Source organism: Balaenoptera acutorostrata, chromosome 5 (assembly GCF_949987535.1).
Source record: "Balaenoptera acutorostrata chromosome 5, mBalAcu1.1, whole genome shotgun sequence".
NCBI classification, from domain to species: domain Eukaryota; kingdom Metazoa; phylum Chordata; class Mammalia; order Artiodactyla; family Balaenopteridae; genus Balaenoptera; species Balaenoptera acutorostrata.
In genome coordinates this window covers 114,206,903-114,227,411 of record NC_080068.1, presented here as the reverse complement: position 1 = coordinate 114,227,411, position 20,509 = coordinate 114,206,903, and the positions used below count along the sequence as shown (strand labels likewise).

The 20,509-nt window shown below is 39.3% G+C and overlaps 1 protein-coding gene and 1 pseudogene across 3 annotated transcripts in view; both read left to right on the top strand.

The window, feature by feature from the left end:
• ELOVL6 (ELOVL fatty acid elongase 6) overlaps positions 1-20,509 on the top strand; it is a 135,437-nt gene that overhangs the window by 31,416 nt on the left and 83,512 nt on the right. The window lies entirely within an intron of this gene.
• LOC103006057 (60S ribosomal protein L34-like) lies at positions 19,996-20,344 on the top strand (annotated as a pseudogene).

Sequence of the window (20,509 nt, the reverse complement as noted above, 5' to 3'; positions counted from 1 at the left end):
CTAATTCACCATGTGTAACCCCATGAGGGTGTTTTTATTATCTTCCACAGCAGTTACATAATTCCTTGAGGTAGTGGGCACTCAGTAATTGCCGTTGGTTTTCTTTCTAAAGAGAGATAAAATATCTTTAAGAAATATATTACAGGGCTTCCCTGGTGGTGCAGCGGTTGAGAATCTGCCTGCCAATGCAGGGCACATGGGTTCGAGCCCTGGTCTGGGAAGATCCCACATGCCGCGGAGCGGCTGGGCCCGTGAGCCACAATTACTGAGCCTGCGCGTCTGGAGCCTGTGCTCCGCAACAAGAGAGACCGCGATAGTGAGAGGCCCGCGCACTGCGATGAAGAGTGGCCCCCGCTTGCTGCAACTAGGGGAAGCCCTCGCACAGAAACGAAGACCCAACACACAGCCATAAATAAAATATATATATATATATATTACAGATTATTCGGTCACCCCCACGAATACTGTGTAATGTTATTTGGCATATGGCTCTTTTTGCTTCACATTGCATATTCCAAATGATTTTCCTATTATGCTTCAGTTAGCAGTAATTTATGGAGGGAACAAGTGAGGTTGGTGTCGGGGTAAATGAAATGCTTGAGCCTTTCTCTCATGAACCTCTAACTTCTCCGGGGCTTTGGCCTTGCTGCAAGGAAACCTAGGAGGCCCTGGTCTTTTACTCTTGGACCGCCCCCCTCTCCAAATCTTCCAAAAACGGGTCCACATGATGACTAGCCAGTTTGCATAGGTTGTTAAATCAGCTGAGTGAGTGAGGAAAGGGCACCTTCTACCAGTTTGGCCGTGGCTTCCTATAGCCACAAATATCCAGCCACGGGCTACCATATGAAAGATTTTTTTGAGGAATAATTTTGTGCTTTTGATGTGGATGCTGTTTCATGATACATTTTGTTCCAAGGCAGACATTTATTAGTAAAATTTATTTAATTAACCAAGGAAGTACAAAACTAACTGCTTAGAGAAACGAATTCAATTCTCCTGTCCTTTCTTGGCTGAAAACGAAGTACGTAATTCATCACACATGGAGCCCTTTTATTTCTGTTCATGAACGTTAGTAAGATTTTAGACAGAGCACAGTCAGACATGGAAGTGTCTTAGAAAAGCCCTTACTTTCATCACGCCCTCTGCGTAGTTCTCTCCTTCAGGGAGAATCACATCCTCATTCCAGGTCACTTGTTACCTAATCCTCTTTTCTGACACACCTCCCACTCTAGAAAACATTTTAACTTTCCCAATACTTAGATTTTTACCAACTGTGGCAGGTTCAGTAACAACTACCCATCTCTTGCATTTTCAAGGTGGCTCAGATGGAATCTTCCTTTTCCAGTAGGTTCTGGGTATTTTTTTGTCTACCTCTTCTTGTTCTATCCTTTTTTTTGAGCCTTATTCAGTAGATATTTAAAGAGAAGACAGCAGGCATATTTGGAAGTATGCCCACTAAGGCACTATTCTTAAGAGAACATTTGTTCAATGTCTTTTTTAATGCTTGTGTGCTTTACTATTCCTGCACTGCTTTGTAGCCATTCTCGTTATTTAGCATAGTTGGTTCTTAACATGACTTGCACTTCCCACGTTGTCATCACCTGCGAGGCTTTTACTGTCACCCATGCAAAATCATCTTAGCATCTCTGGATGTGGAGCTTAGGAGTTTTAAAATCTTACCCTGGAGATGAGGTAATGAGAACCTGTGATTTAGGAAGATATTAGAGACATTGGGTCTGTTTATCTGCCCAAGTGATTCTGATTCTTTAAAATCTACCTGGAAAATGTAGCCATTCTACCATGGTATATTGAGCAATCTCTGGGTGTAGATATGAGTATATGAGCCAGGACAACATGGCTCTCTCTTACTGTCTGAAAAGAATGAAATTGTGTTAGAGTCAAGTTAAATATTCCAACAAATGTCTATAGCATGGTTAAATCCTGATACTTGTATGAGTTTTTAAATTTTGATTTCGTAAAATATTATCCAATTTGTAATAAAATACATTTAAATAATTTCAGTAGATTTTAGAGTTATCATTTTTCTTGTTTTATTTTTCCCTCTATTATAAACAAATATTTTTTGTTACAGATAGGAAAGTTTCCTATACTCTCAGGTCCCAGAGCTAATCATTTCTGGTGCCTGTATTTTTAAATAACTTTTTAAATGATATGTCATTACTATTAACACGCTAATAAATATGTGTAACTAAATGTAAGAGGATTTCTAAAACCACAAAGTCATTAATAATTAGGATTATGCTTTAGTTCTAAACAAGCAATTATAATAATTTAACATCTGAAAACTCTAAGAAGTAAAAGTTTTTGTCTAGGTAAACATGGTCAATATATACTTTAAAATTATATTTGCAAAGAATTCTTAAAATATGTTAGCATTTGTGCCCCAAATTTGCTAAAATTTATTGGGTTTTATAAACTAAGTGCCTATCATGTGCTTAAAATGTATTACTCATTTAATTCTCAAAATAATGCTACAAGGAAGATGTTCTCCATTTTACAGATAGGGAAGCTGGGGCTCAGGCACAGAATTAGTAACTGTCAAAGGGTAGGATTTTGACTCAACCCTCTCTTTCTGGAAGACGTTTGTCATTTCTACTTCTACCACATTTTTGGCCTTACAGCAGCCAGAATCGCGTTTCTCCACCAAGGTAATTACAAATAAGAGGCGGAGTTTCGTAGTTGGAGAACAGCATAGCATAGGAGTCTCTATCTTGGTCGTTACATTGCTGCTTCCTTTTTATTTCCATGGAGGACCAAGCCCTCCACTCCACCCAGCGGTGACAGTACAAGACAGAAGTTGGCAGCTGATAAGAAATTCAGGCAGAGTTTGGGTCTGATGACAGAGATAGCCTAAAAAAATAACTGGAGAGAGGCAAATCAGATGTTAAACTTGACATTAAGAAATCAATATTGATGACACAACGCCTGGGACTTTTTACATTTCTTAACTTTTCTAAATCAAAGAGGAATCGGTATTTTTAATAGACAAAGTCTGTGCCTTGGTATAAAATCGTGGTTGGAGAAAAAAACTATTTCTGTTTCATTGCAAATGAGGTAAAGAATGCTGTTAGGTCAGTGGAGACAGCTAAGCCCTGTAAAGCTGCTTACTTTGCATTAAGAAACTACAAAGTAAGAAGCAGCCCATTATTCCATCTCTAGAGTTATTTCAGGAATGGCCCTGGAAAGTTCGGTGGATCCCATTTTAAACAAAGATCTGTTAGTTTTATTTAAATCTGTAAAATCATCCTTAAATTTTTCAAGATTATAATACTTTTCACTTCCTTTTTTTACGTGCAAGCATAAGGTTTAAAAGTTTAATTTCCAAAACATCAAAAAGAAAACTGTCTTCTTTTAAGAAAGAGATTTACATGGAGGATAAAATGTGTCGACAGCTTATAAATCCTAAAGAAGCATTTATTACACTTTATTTCCTTTACATGGCACCATTCACCCGACCATTCTTCTGGATTTTGCATCAACAAATGAGTTTCTTAAGAATAGCCACACTTGGGGCTTCCCTGGTGGCACAGTGGTTGAGAATCTGCCTGCCAATGCAGGGGACACGGGTTCGAGCCCTGGTCTGGGAAGATCCCACATGCTGTGGAGCAGCTAATCCCGTGCGCCACAACTACTGAGCCTGCGCGTCTGGAGCCTGTGCTCCCCAACAGGAGAGGCCGCGATAGTGAGAGGCCCGCGCACCGCGATGAAGAGTGGCCCCCACTCGCCACAACTAGAGAAAGTCCTCTCACAGAAACGAAGACCCAACACAGCCATAACTAACTAACTAAATAAATAAATAAAAACAACAACAACAACAAAAAAAAACACAAGACAATAGATATGGAGTCTGAATCTTATCACATGAAGTCAGGGAGTTAGTGGTCAAAAAAAAAAAAAAAAAAAAGAATAGCCACACTTACAGAGGATATTTCTCATCTTGTTCCATCATCAATTAAACTTCATCCCACTGTCTAATAACTATCTATTAAATTATCCCACTCTCTCTTAAGGTTTAAAGCACTCAAGAGAGATAGGTAGGTGGTAAATGCTGTCATTCTGTTTCAAAGGTAAATATTTTGTGTAAGAGATTAAGTAAGGTCTTATATAAGGTCTCAGAAGTGACACTAGCCATCTACTTTGTACAGAATGGTATCGTTTCCACAAATTTACCATAATTATGGTTTACTATTACTATTATTATTATTAAATATGAAAAGTCTCATGCATGACACCAGGAAATTTTCCTAACATAGATTCCGTTTGTAATTTTCTTTGTATCTGTCAGTGTGCCCTGGCCACCTAAAAGACACAGGCTGATCATGACATAAAAAAGTGACCAAGGGGGTGCTTCCCTGGTGGCGCAGTGGTTGAGAATCTGCCTGCCAATGCAGGGGACACGGGTTCGAGCCCTGGTCTGGGAAGATCCCACATGCCGCAGAGCAGCTGGGCCCGTGAGCCACAATTACTGAGCCTGCGCGTCTGGAGCCTGTGCTCCCCAACAGGAGAGGCTGCGATAGTGAGAGGCCCGCGCACCGCGATGAAGAGTGGCCCCCGCTTGCCACAACTGGAGAAAGCCCTCACACAGAAACGAAGACCCAACACAGCCATAAATAAATAAATAAAAATTAAAAAAAAAAAAAAAGCAACAGTCTTTAAAAAAAAAAAAAAAAGTGACCAAGGGTATATCAGAGAAGTTATTCATCAACTACTGTGTCCTCCCTGCTCTCTCACAGGCCAGTGTCTTTATTTATGGAGGGGGTCACATAGGTTTGAGAGCCTGTTTTAAGAGATAAAAAACTGTCTTTGCCAATTTGAAAAAGCAAATTTTGGAAGAACCAAGTGTTCATTTTGAAATAAGGTTTCTAGGACAGTGCAGTGAGTACTTCCCCCTCCTTCATCTAAAAATTTCTGAAATATTTTTAGCCATCTAACACACACACACACACACACACACACACACACACACACACACTATAGTGACCTAGTTGTCATAATCATCACTAATTCTGTTTGCTCTGTGTGTGCACCAGCAGCATCGCTGGGGAGCTTGCTAGAAATGCAACATCTCAGGCCCCACCCCAGACCCACTGAATCAAAATCTGCATTTTAACAAGATCTCCAGATGTTTCATAGGTTCAAACATATTCAAAATTTGAGAAGCTGGTGTCAGGAATCACTCACTGCCTGCAAGAAAGGCCAAACGTGGCACTATCTGTATTTTCACTGAATAAATTATTTTTCTGTGCTGGAGAGAATCCTGCTCTTTTCTAGACAAGGGAGATCCTGAAACAGGTGGTAGAGAGGAAAGGTTTAGGCAGGTAAAGGTTTTATAACCGTAATAAGGAGACGATAGCAGCTGTAAAATAATGCCAGGGAAATAACTGACGAGATTCCATTGTGACAGATGAGTTTTTTTCTCAGCAGTTTCCTCTTTGATGGTATCTTCAGTTAAAGATCTGCAAAAGAGAAAGGTCCATAACAGGGATTGGGATGATGTAAGATGTGACCTTTCGGTAGTCTCTAAGGACAACTGTTTCTTATTATAGCAATCCAAAGAGTATGAAGCTGTAAAAATATTTTTTGGGGGGTGTTGGAGTGCCAAGAGCCAAATCAGTAAGAGTGCACTATTTAGAATCGAATACTTCTCAGGTGAATATTCATTTTACTGTAATCAGTTATTAGATGAACCTCCCTTTTACCCCTAGGATTTCTATACAGTTTAGAATTTATAGAGATGTTCATATTTTCAGGTAATGACTTCTTATTGCTGACTGCTACAACTTCTCTAATAAGATTAATATTCATTCGCTGATTACTAAATGCATCCAGCACCATCCATTAAGTTAATCTTCACAATACTCCTCGGCAGCTAAGGGCTCATTATTTCCTTTTTACTGATGAGGAAACCGAGAAACTAAGAGATTAAGTAATTTGCCAAAAACTGTACAGCTACTAAGTGGCAGAAGCAAGTATTAAGTCCAGGATCTCTCATTCCAAAGTCTCTCCTCTTAATTATGACCTTAGATTGCCTTCTAGACTTCGTTATGGCCCAAGAGCACTGGCTCTTAGGGATGGGAAAGCATTTCAAATCTCATTATTGCTCTAATTAGTAAAACCTTTTGGTAAATAATTACATATAAATCTTCTGACACACCCAAGCACCTGTCTTATCGTTCACACCGAAATACCGGTCTCATTGGTGACTCATTACTATAGTAATAGTATTAGAAGGCCTCAAAATCTCTTTCATGTGGAACTTATGCAAATAAGAGGTATAGAAATTCAGCTAAGAATTTTAGTTTCATTTTAAAGATATATTTTTATTTTTAAATTATCAATATATATTATTACCAAATAATAAGATTAAAGTATAGAAATGGAAGGATCATACAGTGAATTAGTATCTAAAATCATTTAAATCATGTCAAGAATGTTTTAAGCATTCTGCTTTTTAAAATTTTTAAACATTTTTTAGCTTTTTAAAATACAAATTGGAGGACTTTTGAAAATATTTGCTCAACTTTCCTTATTGTTGGGAAATCATCAGTTTTAGAAATTGGCTATTGACGGGTGATGAGTAAGCGATTTCCTTTTGCCAGACAATATAGTGACATACATTAATATGGAAATTGCCAGTGTGTTTGGATATTTATGGAGAATCATCAAAAATGAATCTAGATCAATCTATATAAGCAAAGAACACAAAATTTATGAGTTTAATTTTTGCTGCCTGTGTGTTTAAGTTTGGCAATTCAGGCAATGAGAATGTTGTATGAACTTGAATGCATGTATATTCAGGGTTATTTTGGAAGTGTATGGAATATAATGCAGAAAAGAAGAAACAGTTTCCACTCAGATTTTTACTTTTTAACAACACAATTGCTCACTGGCTTCATTATGTGCTTGGTTTAAAGAAAAAAGTAAGAATTCAACTGAGAATATGATCAGGAAGGTATTAAACTCCCTAAAATCTATACGGAACACATTCATTTATCAATTTTGGGATGCTTATAACATGTTTTTCCTGCTTATAACAGGTCTTTTCTAAGTGGAAATTTTTCTATGCAGGCAGGTAAATGTCTAGTCTTAGGAAGATACTTTAACAGGGAAATAGCAGAAAGTGATCCAGATAGAATTCAAACCTGTATCTGTTTTATTCCAAAATCTTTTTCTGTTTCTAATAATTGTCTTTTTCTGTCTCATCTTTGTCCTGATTTGTGATCACAGACGTGGATAGAATGACTCACCTCTTTTCTAGAACCAAATCAGAAGGCTTTACTGTGGTAAACTGCTCAGCTTGGGAATGGCCTTGGTGACATCTTTCTCATCAGTGTCTGAGGAGGTAGCTGCTGGCCAGGATTCCCTCTACCTGGATATCCTGTACACTTGAGTTTCTCACCTTGCGGAGTGGGCGTAGGGAATGAGTAGCTGGGAAACGATCCTTTCTTGATCGGTTTTGTTTTCCCTCTTTGTTCCCTCTTTATGTGGGGGGATGGATTATTTCTCTACCTAGGTCTAAACAGAACTCTTTCCTTCTGAACCTGGTTTGCATTTACTCTATAAATACAAAACATCAGAGCGTGACATTTTTTGACCTTATCCACAGATTCAGGAGTACCATTAAAGAATAATTGAACTAATGAAGTAATTGGGAGACTTGTATTATATCTTGTGTATAAATAATATAATATAGGATAGGATAATGTAATATATATTTATAGAAAAAATGTATTGTAAAGATAAATGGAAAACAGCACTGCAGTCTAGTTGGAACCACCCTGCATTGCTTTCTTCTGTCTCTTCCCTGTTCTTCTGTCTGCCTGGTCTGCTGCCCAATCACATCTTTCCCCTCCACCTTGACACCCTCCCCCCGCCACACAACCAAATTCCTCCTGCAGCTGGCATGAACCCCAGCCTTCTAAGATGAGGATTTTAACACACTCCTGGGAGCTTGTGTTGAAAGTGACAGAGCAAGTCAGACCAAAAGGAGAGAGGAGACTGCCTGATGACAAGATAAGAAAGGTTTCAACAATTGATGGGTTCTGCCTTCTAAAATTAGCTCTTTTGAAGTGCTGGAATTTCCATCTTTACCGATGTTATTTCTTGGCAGACATCCTCCTCGTAGTGATTGCAGTTGTTCCATTTGGAATTAGTTCAGTTCTTCAAAGCAAGGAGAATCTGTTTAAAGACTTAGCTGCAAATTGTGTTTTTGTTGGCGATGGTCATTCCTGGGCAACAACCAAGTGAGGTGACACTAACTGCATCCATCCTGGCTCATTATATGTCATTAAGATCCTTTCTGCAGATTAGGAATGGTGGAAGGTTGGAGAGAGCAGTGCCACAGCTGATTCCTGAGGAAGGACCTCTTAACTCATCTGTATTCTCAGGGGCCCATCACCCCACTGATGGTTAATACGGTTCTCTTGGGGGAAAAAGGGTATTAATATAAAATGTTCATGTTCGTCATCAAAAAATTGGAAATGGACTAAGTATGTATGATTTTAAAGCCAGTCAAATATTGTAGGTATATGCTGTAAGCACCGTGCCAAGTTTATTGATTTACAGTGGAAGATTACCTTTCCAGTATCTGAAATATCCATAACTACTCCCTGTGGCTCTCCATTTCTTGTAAATAATACATAGGGATTATGGATTGGGCTGGAATCAAAATGCAAGGAACTACCTCGTTTTGTGGGTTATTTCACCTGTAATAGAAACTGACATACTGTGTATTACTATTAGTATCCAGCAGATCATGAAGAATGCCCCTATATGACAGATAAAGTATTTTTTTGCTTTGAAGTTGCTATGTCAGTTTCTTGACAAATTTATTTCAAGACCACTCTTCCTGTGCTATGAAAGTCATTTACCTTATGTTCCTGTTGTTATTGTTGTTTTCTTGATGGAAAACTAAATTTTCTAATACAGTGTTGTTCAAACTAATGTGCATCCAAATCGCCTAAGGAATCCTGATCAAAGTGAACCCTTTTTCAGGAAGTCAGTCTGTAGAAATATAGATTCTTAATCTTAGATGGCGTTGGGGATGCTGGTTGTCACTACCCTTTGAGTAGCAAAGCTCTTAGTCATCCTACGAAATGGCTGAGATTTCTTGGGATGGGTTATTTCTATACAACCTAGCCCCTTTCTTCTGAACTTGGTTTGAATTTATAAATGCAAAATATGAAATCAGAGCATTAAATTTTTTGACCTTATCCACAGATTCAGGACTGCCATTAAAGAATAATTGAACTAATGAAGTAATTGGAAAACTTGTATTGTATAATACAATATAATATATTATACTGCATAATGTATTATATTGTATTATATTTATAGAAAAAATTTTATTGTAAAGATAAATGAAAAACAGCACTGGAGTCTAGTTTGCATGAAAATCTCACTTCTATTTATTTGATCTGACATTGATGAGATATGCCATGTCTAGCAATGTCAAATGAGGTTGTTAGTTTTGTTTCTTAATGATGCATCCTCGTCAGATCCTGGGATTAGGAGTTTGATATTCCTTACACAATACTATGGTCCAGCCTACAATAACTATTGACTTGCTAGGTACATTGTACAGAGATAGGTTATTAATTAGCTTTTAACTGGTAGATTTAAGGGTCTAGGAACTTGACAAAGGGATAAGCCATTCTGTGTAGGAGGTAGGGAATGTGTATGAAGGAGAATCAGCAAGTCATAAGATTGATAATATTTTTTAGAAGATTTAGCATTGGTATAATTAATAACCTTTTCAAAAGGTAAAACCGCAATTTAAAGATGAGTTATATTGAAGAATTCGTATGCTGTAGTATTGGTGATAGCTGGAAAAAATGACAACACAACCAAAAAGCTCCCAGTCAAGTCAAAAAAAAAAAAAAAAAAAGCAAAGGAATTAACTAGAAGTCAGTAATTATGTCTTTTACCTGTTCAGTATGAGTGAGAAAAATGCCATGATCTACGTGAAGGAGGAAGGACCAGTTTGATAATAAAGAGAGCAAGGGTTCATTCTTACTGTTGGAGATTTGAACTCCCTGGTTATTAACTCATTTAACTATGTGTCCAAAAATTTCTTAGGCAGACCAAATGAGTAGACTGATTACATCAAATGGCAGTAATTCCACAGTTTAGACAGGCATAGATGGGAATGTAAGCAATGTTCATAAATTCTAGTTAGAATGGGAGCAAGATTAACCCTGTTAAATCCTGTTTAACAGGTCAGGCAAATTCCTAGAACCCAAGACATTGCTAACAGTTAGTGAAGGGCAGGATGTCCCGGATGAAGTTCTTGGCCTGCAAAGATCCCAGAAACGAATGACATTTCTGCAGCTGGAAGACGGGCCAGCAGTCAGACGTCAGGCCACCCACCCATGTGTCTTATGCATTTTCAAGTTGCAGTTCTTGAGGGAAGTGCAATGTCAATCACGTGCTGCCACATTTGTGGGAAAATTACAGTGGTCCCACCTCATCTGCAGGGGATAGGTTCCAAGACTCCAAGTAGATGCCTGAAAATGCAGAAAGTACCAAACTCTATATATACTATGTTTTTTCTTATACACACATACCTATGATAGAGTTTAATTTCTATATTAGGCACACTAAGAGATCTACGAGAATGACTAATAATAAAATAGAACAGTTATAACAATATACTGTAACAGAAGTTACGTGAATGTGGTCTCTCTCTCACAAATATCTTAATGTACTGTGCTCGCCCTTGTGGTGATGTGAGACGATAAAATGCCTACTTGATGAGATGAAGTGAAGTGAATGATATAGGCATTGTGAGGTAGCCCTGGGCTACTACAGTATTGACCTTCTGACAGTAGGTCAGCAGGAGGAGTATCTGCTTCGGGTGATCCTGGACCCTGGAGCCATGACCATGATGTTGGATGTCAGGAGCGGACCAAGTGGGTGGTGGGGTTTCAGAGCAGGGTGGACCAGGATGGCGCTGAAATGCCATCACACTAACCAGAATGGTGCACACAACTTAAAACTTCTGAATTGTCTATTTCTGGAATTTCTACTTAAATATTTTTGTGAAAAAACCGTATTTTGACCACAGTTAACTGAAACTGTGGAAAGTGGAACTGCAGATAAGGGGAGACTACTGTATTCTCACAGTGTGCATGACAGAGGACTTTGTTAAAAAGAAAAAACAAAAAAATACAGACATTTTTACCGGGAGCATAAAATAAGGAATGCAGTTAATACTCTTAAAACATACACATGGGCATCAGAAGGATTTTGATGTTTGAAGTCTAGTTCCAATGCTGTTAAACACAGGCCTGGGAAATAGTAAGAAGAGGGTAACTCAACAGTGAAGCATGTGACAAGTTCCAGCACCATCTGCTACAATTTACTTGGGTCTTCTGAGCTCCAAGCCCATTTCCTCATCTGTAAACTGATATGATAACATCAATATGATAAAGTTGGAGCACATTTCACTCAGTGATAAGTTTTTTAAAAAAATACAACACGCATGCAAGAAATTTGCAGAAAGTAGTTAAACTAACAGTCTAAACTATTTGTATACAACAACTTACTCTTTCTCTGGGGATGAAATACTTCCCAGGTAAGTGAGTGTAGCCAGCTCTGTAATACTATGTCACAACCCACTGAGAAGTGCATTCCCCACTTGCTGTAGCAGAAATAGTAATTCTGGGGATATGATAATTTATTTTGTGATTTAAAAGTTTTTTAAAATAAAGCTGTCAGTATGGGAATGATAATACCTCTTTATAGAATTCAAGCAGGAAGTATCCTTTTGAACATGAAAAATTATTTCTATTTCTATTTCTATTTCTATTAGAGAGAAGAGATACTCATTCCAGAATCAGTCATTTTGTGATATCTGTATGACAAAAGAGGCATCCCACCAATGAGGAAAGAGGAAAGTGCTTCTCTAATCTTATCAAGTTTCCATTTTGGTTGTCTGCCAACTCCACTGGACTATGGAACACAAAGGGCATTGGCATTTGACAAAAGCTGGCAAGAGACCATAGTACCACCAGTAATAAGTGGACAGACACGGGCGGATGACAATCGTGGCTTACAGGGCACTTTCCCAGAGCTCTTGCCACAGCTGCTGTTGCTGGTAGTTGAACCACTGTAAAAAATGTGGGCCATTTGGGGGCATGTTGCTAGTTCGGAAGTGGACAAAAGGAAGACAATCAGACAGCGCAGGACCAGCTTATGGAAATGCTGGGAAGTGTAGCTACTACAGCAGGGCTATGCTATCTAAATATATGCAGGTCATTCTGTTTCAATGTATAGTCTCCCACACCAGCTGAATTTCTCATATTTGTAAAGATTTTTGCCTGAAATTCCAAAGCATCACAAGGTTCTTTTAGACTAATAAAACATGAATTAATACTATACTAGTAGAATTCAAATACTTCTGCAAGGATCAGAGTGGCTCTCCAGATAAGGACCAATCCCCTCCACGTGGGTAATTATCAGTCATCTGTAGTGCTTCTTCAGATCTTCCACTCCCTCCACCGCCCCCCTTCTGATCATCTGATAGACACTTTTCTGAGTAGGTGGTCCCAGGGAAACGCTGTTTCTGTTGTATTCTTCAGGTGCATTGTGAGTATCCTTCATATGTGTTGGGGCTGATTATTAGAGTTACCTGGGCAGCTTTCTCAAAATACCAATGTCCCTTACGCCAGACAAATCAGATTCTCTAGGAGGCAGTTCTCAAATACTGTATTTTTTAAAGCTCTCTAGGTGATTCTAATATGCCCCCAGGGCTTAGAACCACACAGCTTTCAAGAATTAAAAATGAGGGACCTCCCTGGCGGTCCAGTGGTTAAGACTCCGCACTCCCAACGCAAGGTACACAGGTTCAATCCCTGGTCAGGGAACTAAAAGATCACGCATGCCCCGCGGTGCAGCCAAATAAAATAAAATTATTAAAAAAAAATTTTTTTTAAGTAAGAATTAAAAATGAGAACTGTCAGTCATTCATTCATGCCTCAGGGTGAATCAGTTCTCATGGGCTGAGTTTTTCCAGAACCAAGAGGTATGAGAATGAGTGAATGAGAAATTTCAATAGCGGTGGTGAGCTGTAAAAAAAGCAAACATTTTAACAGCCTGTAAATTTTGGGATAACAGAACTTATTTAAGTCAATATTTTGTTCAGTCTAAATTGTAAGCTCTTCAACTGGTTGAAAACCACTTGCAGAAAAAGAGCCTAAGGCTTTGCCTTCTTCTTGGGGCCAAGAGCAGGATATTGTTGTTACACACTCTCGATAAGTTTTTGTTAAATGTCCCTTTACCTGCTAGTTGTTAAGATCATAATAAATGAGGTTACCTAAGAAACATTAGAAACACAAGTCACTCTGGAAGAGTTTACTGTGGTATTTTTTTGGTTGTCCAAGAGGTGATCTTTATGCACAGTATTATTCATGGTGTTTTACACCTTAGGTACTTCTTGAAGACTTTAAGATATTCATTAAAAAATATTACCCTTGATTGCAGTTACCAAGTAGTCACTGAAAGCACTTGGGCAATACGAACATGCTCGGTATCATTCAGATATTGCTAAGACTTTGAGTATCTGTTGATAACCTTAAGAATTCACACACACACAAATATTGTCTCTTGGTTGCAAGTAAAAAGTGCTCAGAATTGAAGGCAAAAGATGATCCAAAAAAAATTAAAGAGAACTAGACCCTCAGAGTCAACGTTTGTTCTCTTTAGCAGAGTAAGTGGTAGAGATTGGTTGGGATTTGATACTTGAGTGCACAGAAACTTGGAAGTGAGGAGCAGGAAGCAGCTGATCATTGTAATTGCAGAAATAAAGACAGTACAGGCTTCCTCTGGCTTTATCTTCCTGTGGAAAGGAAAAGGGGGCGGGGCAGGGGAAACCCAACTTCTCCACCTTCCTGTGAAATGCAAAATCAAGTTTGGGGCTTATAGAAACATGCTAGCCCTATCTCCAAAGTGGCATGGGGAATTAAGGACATGGGAAAAGCACTCACTGAGTGAAAGAGCAAGTGAGTCAGCCCCATCTTTGGCAGCCAGGGACTAGGGGAGTCACAGATAATTACCACATGCTAAGAGTATAGGGATACCAGGCAAATGGGGGTGACGGAACCATCCTGAACCATTCCCAAGTGTGCTTAATATGACGGGGCAGGTTATGTAAGGTATTCTGTCACAGAAGGGAAGGGACAGGACAAAGCCCTATCAAACACTTAGGTATGACAAAACAGTTTGTAACCAATTGGTAAGTTCTGAGATTCTTTGCTATGAAAATTCAGCCACAGTAGAGATTGTTGCAGTTATGTTAGAGATTGTTACCTGCTGAATGACAGGTTTAGCCGAAGGTGACTAGGGAAGGGGGCCAGAGTTAAAGAAGCTGGAAAAAATCTTAGACAAACAAAGTTCACTTCCACTTAAAAATCCTGAGTTAAAACACTCCTTTAATAGAAAGAGTTGGGTCAACTATATAGCCGTTCTCTTCTTTGCTTCCAAATCACTTCCAAAAAGAGACAAAAGAGTAGACATATAAGAGAAAAGGTCCAGATGCATCAGTGCAAAAGGAAAAATTTTATGTGCATCGTTGTTTTCTAAAAATGTATCTGTGAGCCGCCCCCCCCCCCAAAATCATGTTTAACAGGCAAAAAATACTTTGGAAAGAAGACAGATTTAAATAAGGGAAAATGTTACCCAAGGTCATCATGATTATCTATAGGTGTCTGCACATCTCTGAAAAGTAAAATATTGACAGCCCAGAGCCCCAAGGGGATAAAAATGTATATTCACTTCTCATTCAAATGAAAATGTATTAGGCTCAGGTCCAGAGAACAGTCTTGAATTTGATTTTTTTTTTTAAGCTTCCCAAATTTAACGAGCTGAAATTCTTAAAACCAGGCTTTCATAAAAACAAAAAGGCTTTTTCATTTTGTTGTTTATTTTCTTAATTTAAAAAATACACACAAAAAGAAGTCCCATAATCTCACTTTTTTTCCTTAAAATTTACAAGTTAAGGTTTCCCTACCCTCTCACCTTGAGAGATAAGGCTTTTTTCTAGAATACTAGAGATATGTATCTGTACCTATCCATCCACGTGCCTATATCAGTATCTATAATTAATGATTTAACCTGATGCAAACCTTCATTAAAAAGATGGAAACTTGCATCCTTGGTTTAGGTAATCTATTGATATTATTCTATTTTTAGCTTTATCTGCTTAATCTGTGACGGTTTCTGGATTACAAGGCAGTTAAGTGTAGTTGATTGAAGGCAGATGATTGCGGAGCAGGTGCCTTGAGGCAGTGTAAAGAGCTGAGAAGCAGTGTAGGACTCCATCCTTATCTCAAACCTTCCCCCACCCTGCCTGCTCCTACCCACACAATGACCGTTTCTCAGCCGCTTACACGAACTAAACTCCAGTTTTCAGACTTTCCAGTGTGCATTTCCTTCTCCCTGGAACGTCCTTCCATTCTTCTCAAAGCCCAGCTCTTCCTCATTTTTGTGATCCCAATTGATGTACCAGCTCTACCGAGATATTCTCACTCTCCACCTAGAAGAGCTTCCCACCCCCAAACATCGTCTCTCCCAGTATCCTTTTGTTTTCTTTCAATTCACACCATAGTGGGTTATTTTTGTTTATCTGTGGATTAGCATCTGTCTCTCCCCAATTCAACAGAACAAGCTCTGTGAGGCTCATGGTGGTGCCCATCTTTTTCAGTACTGTGCACCCAGCACTTCACATAGGGGCTGGCAGATAATAGGTGTCCAATAAGTATTTGTGGAACTAATGAGCTGTATATATCATTAACACAAATCCACAAACGTATAACTAGCTTGCTTTGCAACCATGTGGCTGTAAAGAAAGAGAAGGCTGCTCTTTGATTGCTTTTTATTCGTCATGTTTTACCAAATTGAAAGTTACTAGTAAATTTCTAGTAGTAGCTTTGTCAGTAGTAAATTACAGAGCATGCTGTGTTACTAAACTGGGTTACCGCTCTTGAGAAACCCAAGCAACAGGGATAAGAATCTCTGTGCATTTCTATAATGACTTGGCAGAAGCTGTGGGATGGAGGAAAGAATTGGACTCACTCTCATCATAGGTCTGCTATTTTTTAGTCATTTATTAGTAACTTCTTTTCTTAAGAGCCTTGAAGAGCCTCCATTTTCTTACCTGTAAAAGGCAATCGTTTTGTCTCATAGGAACAAGGTAGATGATACATGACATACAGTTAAAACCTGCCATAATATATAAATGAATCTGCATGGCCTTGTTATTTTGAAATTAATGAAATGGGGAACACATGCAGCTGGCTGCCTGGGAATTCCAGGCATCTGTGAGCCCATTGCCAACAGTTGTTTCCACAAATTTGTTTTTGTCTCAGAGTGGGTTGCCCAGGAATCTATGTAATGTTAGTAAAAGTGTTTTGTGAATTGCAAAGTGCCAAATAAATTTATGGTGTCATTACTATTATTACTATTATACGGTTAAAAATAGATACTATTAATAAATAAGAGAAATCTATTAATAGTGACTATCAGCTTTTGCCTTTTAAATTTAGATAGACTTACTAGAAGCATACGCTTAACTGACATGGATATAAGAAGATCTCCAGTAACGTCAAAATATCTTCTAAAACCTTGGAAGATGCTAATGCTTCATAGTGTAACCGAGCAGGACCCTATGGGGCCTTCCTGGGACAGATCCCGCCCCCATACCCTCTGCTTTGGCTCCTCTCTGAAGTAACCTAGATAATAGTATCTGATGCACATTTCCTGAGTTGTTTTACAGACGCTAAAACCACCACCAAGTGAAAGAAATTAACTACTTGATGACCGTGAGCACGTAGCCCCCAAACCTACTGGCACCTAAGGATTGGTGTTAACCCTTGTGACACCGCCCTGTTACCTCACCATCAACCAATCAGAGAACTGTACGTGAGCAGCTGCTCGCTTACCCTGGGACGCTCCTCCCTCACCTTGCCTTTAAAAGTGCTTTGCTAAAACCCACGGGGAGTTCAGGCTTTTTGAGCGCTGGCTGTCCTGGACTCCTCGTTTGGCAGCTTACAGTAAACGCTGCACTTTCCTTCACGATACGTTGTTTTTACTGCACACAAGCAAGTGGACCCGAGTTTGGTTCAGTAACAATAGTGAAAATGTCCTCCTCACCAGGTAGTAGAAGGTGAGTTTGTTTGCTCCATTTCGGATTGACTTGGCCCTCTGCTTTCCACCTTCCCCCCAAAGAAATTAGTCACAGTGGTGAACTTCTTAAGAGGAAGTGGCCATGAAGTGCAAAATCACTAAAAGCAACCAGCCAGTAATCCAGGTTTATACTCAACCAAGGTAGATTTAATCCAGGGTCAGAGTCAAGGAATCACTGAATTCTAGTGCTGGAAGGAGCTAAAATTTATTTATATTAACCCAAAAGTTCTCTTGATTTCCAGTCTTCTAAGGAAACAAAAGAAATTAGTTTTATTATATTTCTTGACCTATATATAATGCCAGACCATAAAATTTCCAAAGGTACTATTTTCCCTGCCAAACTTTGACCTGTGTGCTTATTACCCTGGAGCCCTTGGCCTTCCAGCCAAGAAGGAAAAAAGGGCGCAATTCTGTATTTATGTGAGTTCCACAGCTCTTTAAATGACAATCCCAGAAGATTATCAGGATGTTTCTCTGATAAGGTGTTCTTTTCAGACCTCTGTTTCTTCTCCCTTCCCAACTTTTTCTTTACCATCCCCTCCCAGCTTATCTCTGTGCTCTCTATTAGGGTATAGGAGGACAGGGTGTGGTTGTTATTTAGCCGCTAATTTTGTTAATTTAGCCTCAAACGGCAGTTTTACAAATGAACTAACTTTTGAGAAACTGAAACACAAAGGTGATACGAAACTCAGAAAGTACGGTTGACCTTTTGTCAGCTAGTCAGAGGATAAAAGAATGCTATTCAAGAGTAGAGTTCGGTGTGGTTATTGGTTGAAGCTGGTGTAATTAGAGGTAGCTGGCAGATCCTGCAGAATTAGTTACTCTGGGTAAATAAGAAAATATTCATAGGACCTCCCTGGTGGTCCAGTGTTTAATACTCTGTGCTTCCACTGCAAGGGTCACAAGTTTGATCTCTGGTCTCCCTGGTGTCCAAGGTTGGGGAACTAAGATCCCGTGTGCCAAGCTGCAAACTGAAGGGTAAGACTGCATCTCCAGTCTTTCATTCAGTTTGAGGAAGTGCTGATTGCTCTTAATTTAGGTGAGTGTGTGTATCTGTCAGTCAATGGCATACATAATCAGTCCTAGCTTTGTTTATGGCAGGACAAACTTTCCTTATTACTACTTATGAAACCACATAACTCAGATTGGGCCTTGAACCCAGCCAAAACTCAGATTGGGACTTGAACCCACCGTCTTTTCATTGAGATAACACACCTGATCTCAAGACTTAATGAAGCTTAGGTTCTTTATGTCTCCTTGTGGAAAGAACTCAGTGAGAGACAAAGTGATAGGTAAGAAGTGTTTATTTACTTCCTCTTCTGCCTTATTTCCCACATCATTGTTACCGAACGCAGGTTTGTGTGCCCGATGCATGGTAAGGCCAAACGAAACCAAACATTGCAGTTTGGAAAAGAGAAAGGTTTATTGCAGGGCCAAGCAAGGAGAACAGGTGGCTTGTGCTCAAAAAATCCGAATTCCCTGACATTTTGGGGAGAAGAGTTTTTATAGGCAAAATTTGAGGGGAGGGATGCAGGATATGTGACTTTCTAATAATTGGCTGATGGCGAGGTAATGGGGGTGGTCTAGGAATCTTATGCTCGGCCTGAAGTTACTGTCCTCCACCTGAGGGGAGGCCTTAGTTCCTGCAGAAGAACTCAAAGATATTGTTATGTATATCCCTTGAGGTAGAACCAGTATCCTGCTTTAATTGTTGCACTGTGGTTTCTTGATTGTTCCTCCTTTGTTTCTGCATTCCGTATTTCCCCGACTGGTAGCCATTTGCTCTGCCCTTTGGAACTTAGGAAAGGTCTAGGAGGCTGAAGCGTTTATCCTGCAAATAAGAAATGGGGGACCTGGAAAGGCTTTTGTGCCCAGGAGGGCCCCATGGGGTCCTGCTTGGTTTCATCATCACTTTCAAATGTCGAACACATTTACCAAACTGGAATAATCCTCACTCTCCGGATAAACACTGTCTAGCCCATGTTTCACACTGTTCCTTCATTCTGGAATGTCACATTCCTAGTCTCCCCTGTTCCCTATCCTGCCGTGGTGTTAAGTCCTACCAGAAGTCATGTTCTCTTACAGCCTTGTAATCCCTCCATCAGCTGACTTAGCACAATTCTTTTTATGACTTTATTATGACTGACCGTGTTCTTTCATGTGTGATAGTCACTACTAGTTAGTAGACTCTGAGGGCAGGAAGGGGTGTAATGCTTCTATTCCCCACTGTGCTTAAAATGGGGTTTCGCGATTGGTAGATCTCAGCGATGGAGTCCTGAAGGAAGGACTATATTGTGGGGATCAGAACCAGATATCAATTGTGCAGTCAAATATATTCTAGTTGTTTCAAATATTTATTTTATTTTCACATATTGCTATTCAATATATAAGAGGCCTTCCCTGCCCACCATAACTGATGGAGTCCTGTCACTCCTGGCCCACTTGCTGTGCTTTAATTTTGCACCTGACAGCATATCACTGTGACTGTAGATATGCTATAGAGCCCCAGTTAGTTTCTGTCTGCCTCTGGAATGTAGGCTTCATGAGCTCAAGGGCTTCATCTTTTTTGACACTTAGAATCTTTAGCAAGAACTCAGTCAGTATTTCTTGAACAAGTGCATAGATAACTGAAATAATCATAGGCTTTACTCTGCTAAAGTATGGATAGTATCAGTTCTAAGTTTCTAAAAGTATAAAAGCAGGCTTCCTAATAACTTGTTTTGGAGGTTTAGACCTTAAGTTTTCAGAGTAATTCTAAGAAATTGGAAGCCCTTCCAGGAATGCTGTTTAGAGGCGTTCAACATGGTCCTGAGTTTGACACACCATTGTAGGCTATCATGCAATGCAGCCTCTAACAAAAATAGGCTGTCTTGAACCCCTGGTAGTAGAACTACTTGCTTTTATACCAAGAAGGTTGGGAAAAGCACCAAAATCTGTATGTGACGTGTGCTGAGAAGTTCATGCTGTGAGACCGAAAGTTCTTAGGAGGTTACCTAAAGTGAAAAAACATGTCAGCAGGGCCTGTGGTGGGTCCATGTGTGCTAAATGGGTCTGTGACAGGATCAAGCTCACTTTCCTTAATGAGGAGCAGAAAATCCTGGTCACAGTGTGAAAGGTACAAGCGCAGAGTCAGAAAGCTTAAAAAAAAAAAAAAAAACTTTTCTGAGTAATAAAAAAAAACCCTAAAAGACTTGTTCTATTTAAAAAAAAAAAAAAGAAAGTAACTATGCTAAATAACTATAAGAGGAGGTTTCAAAAATGTATTCAGGGCTTCCCTGGTGGCGTAGTGGTTGAGAGTCTGCCTACC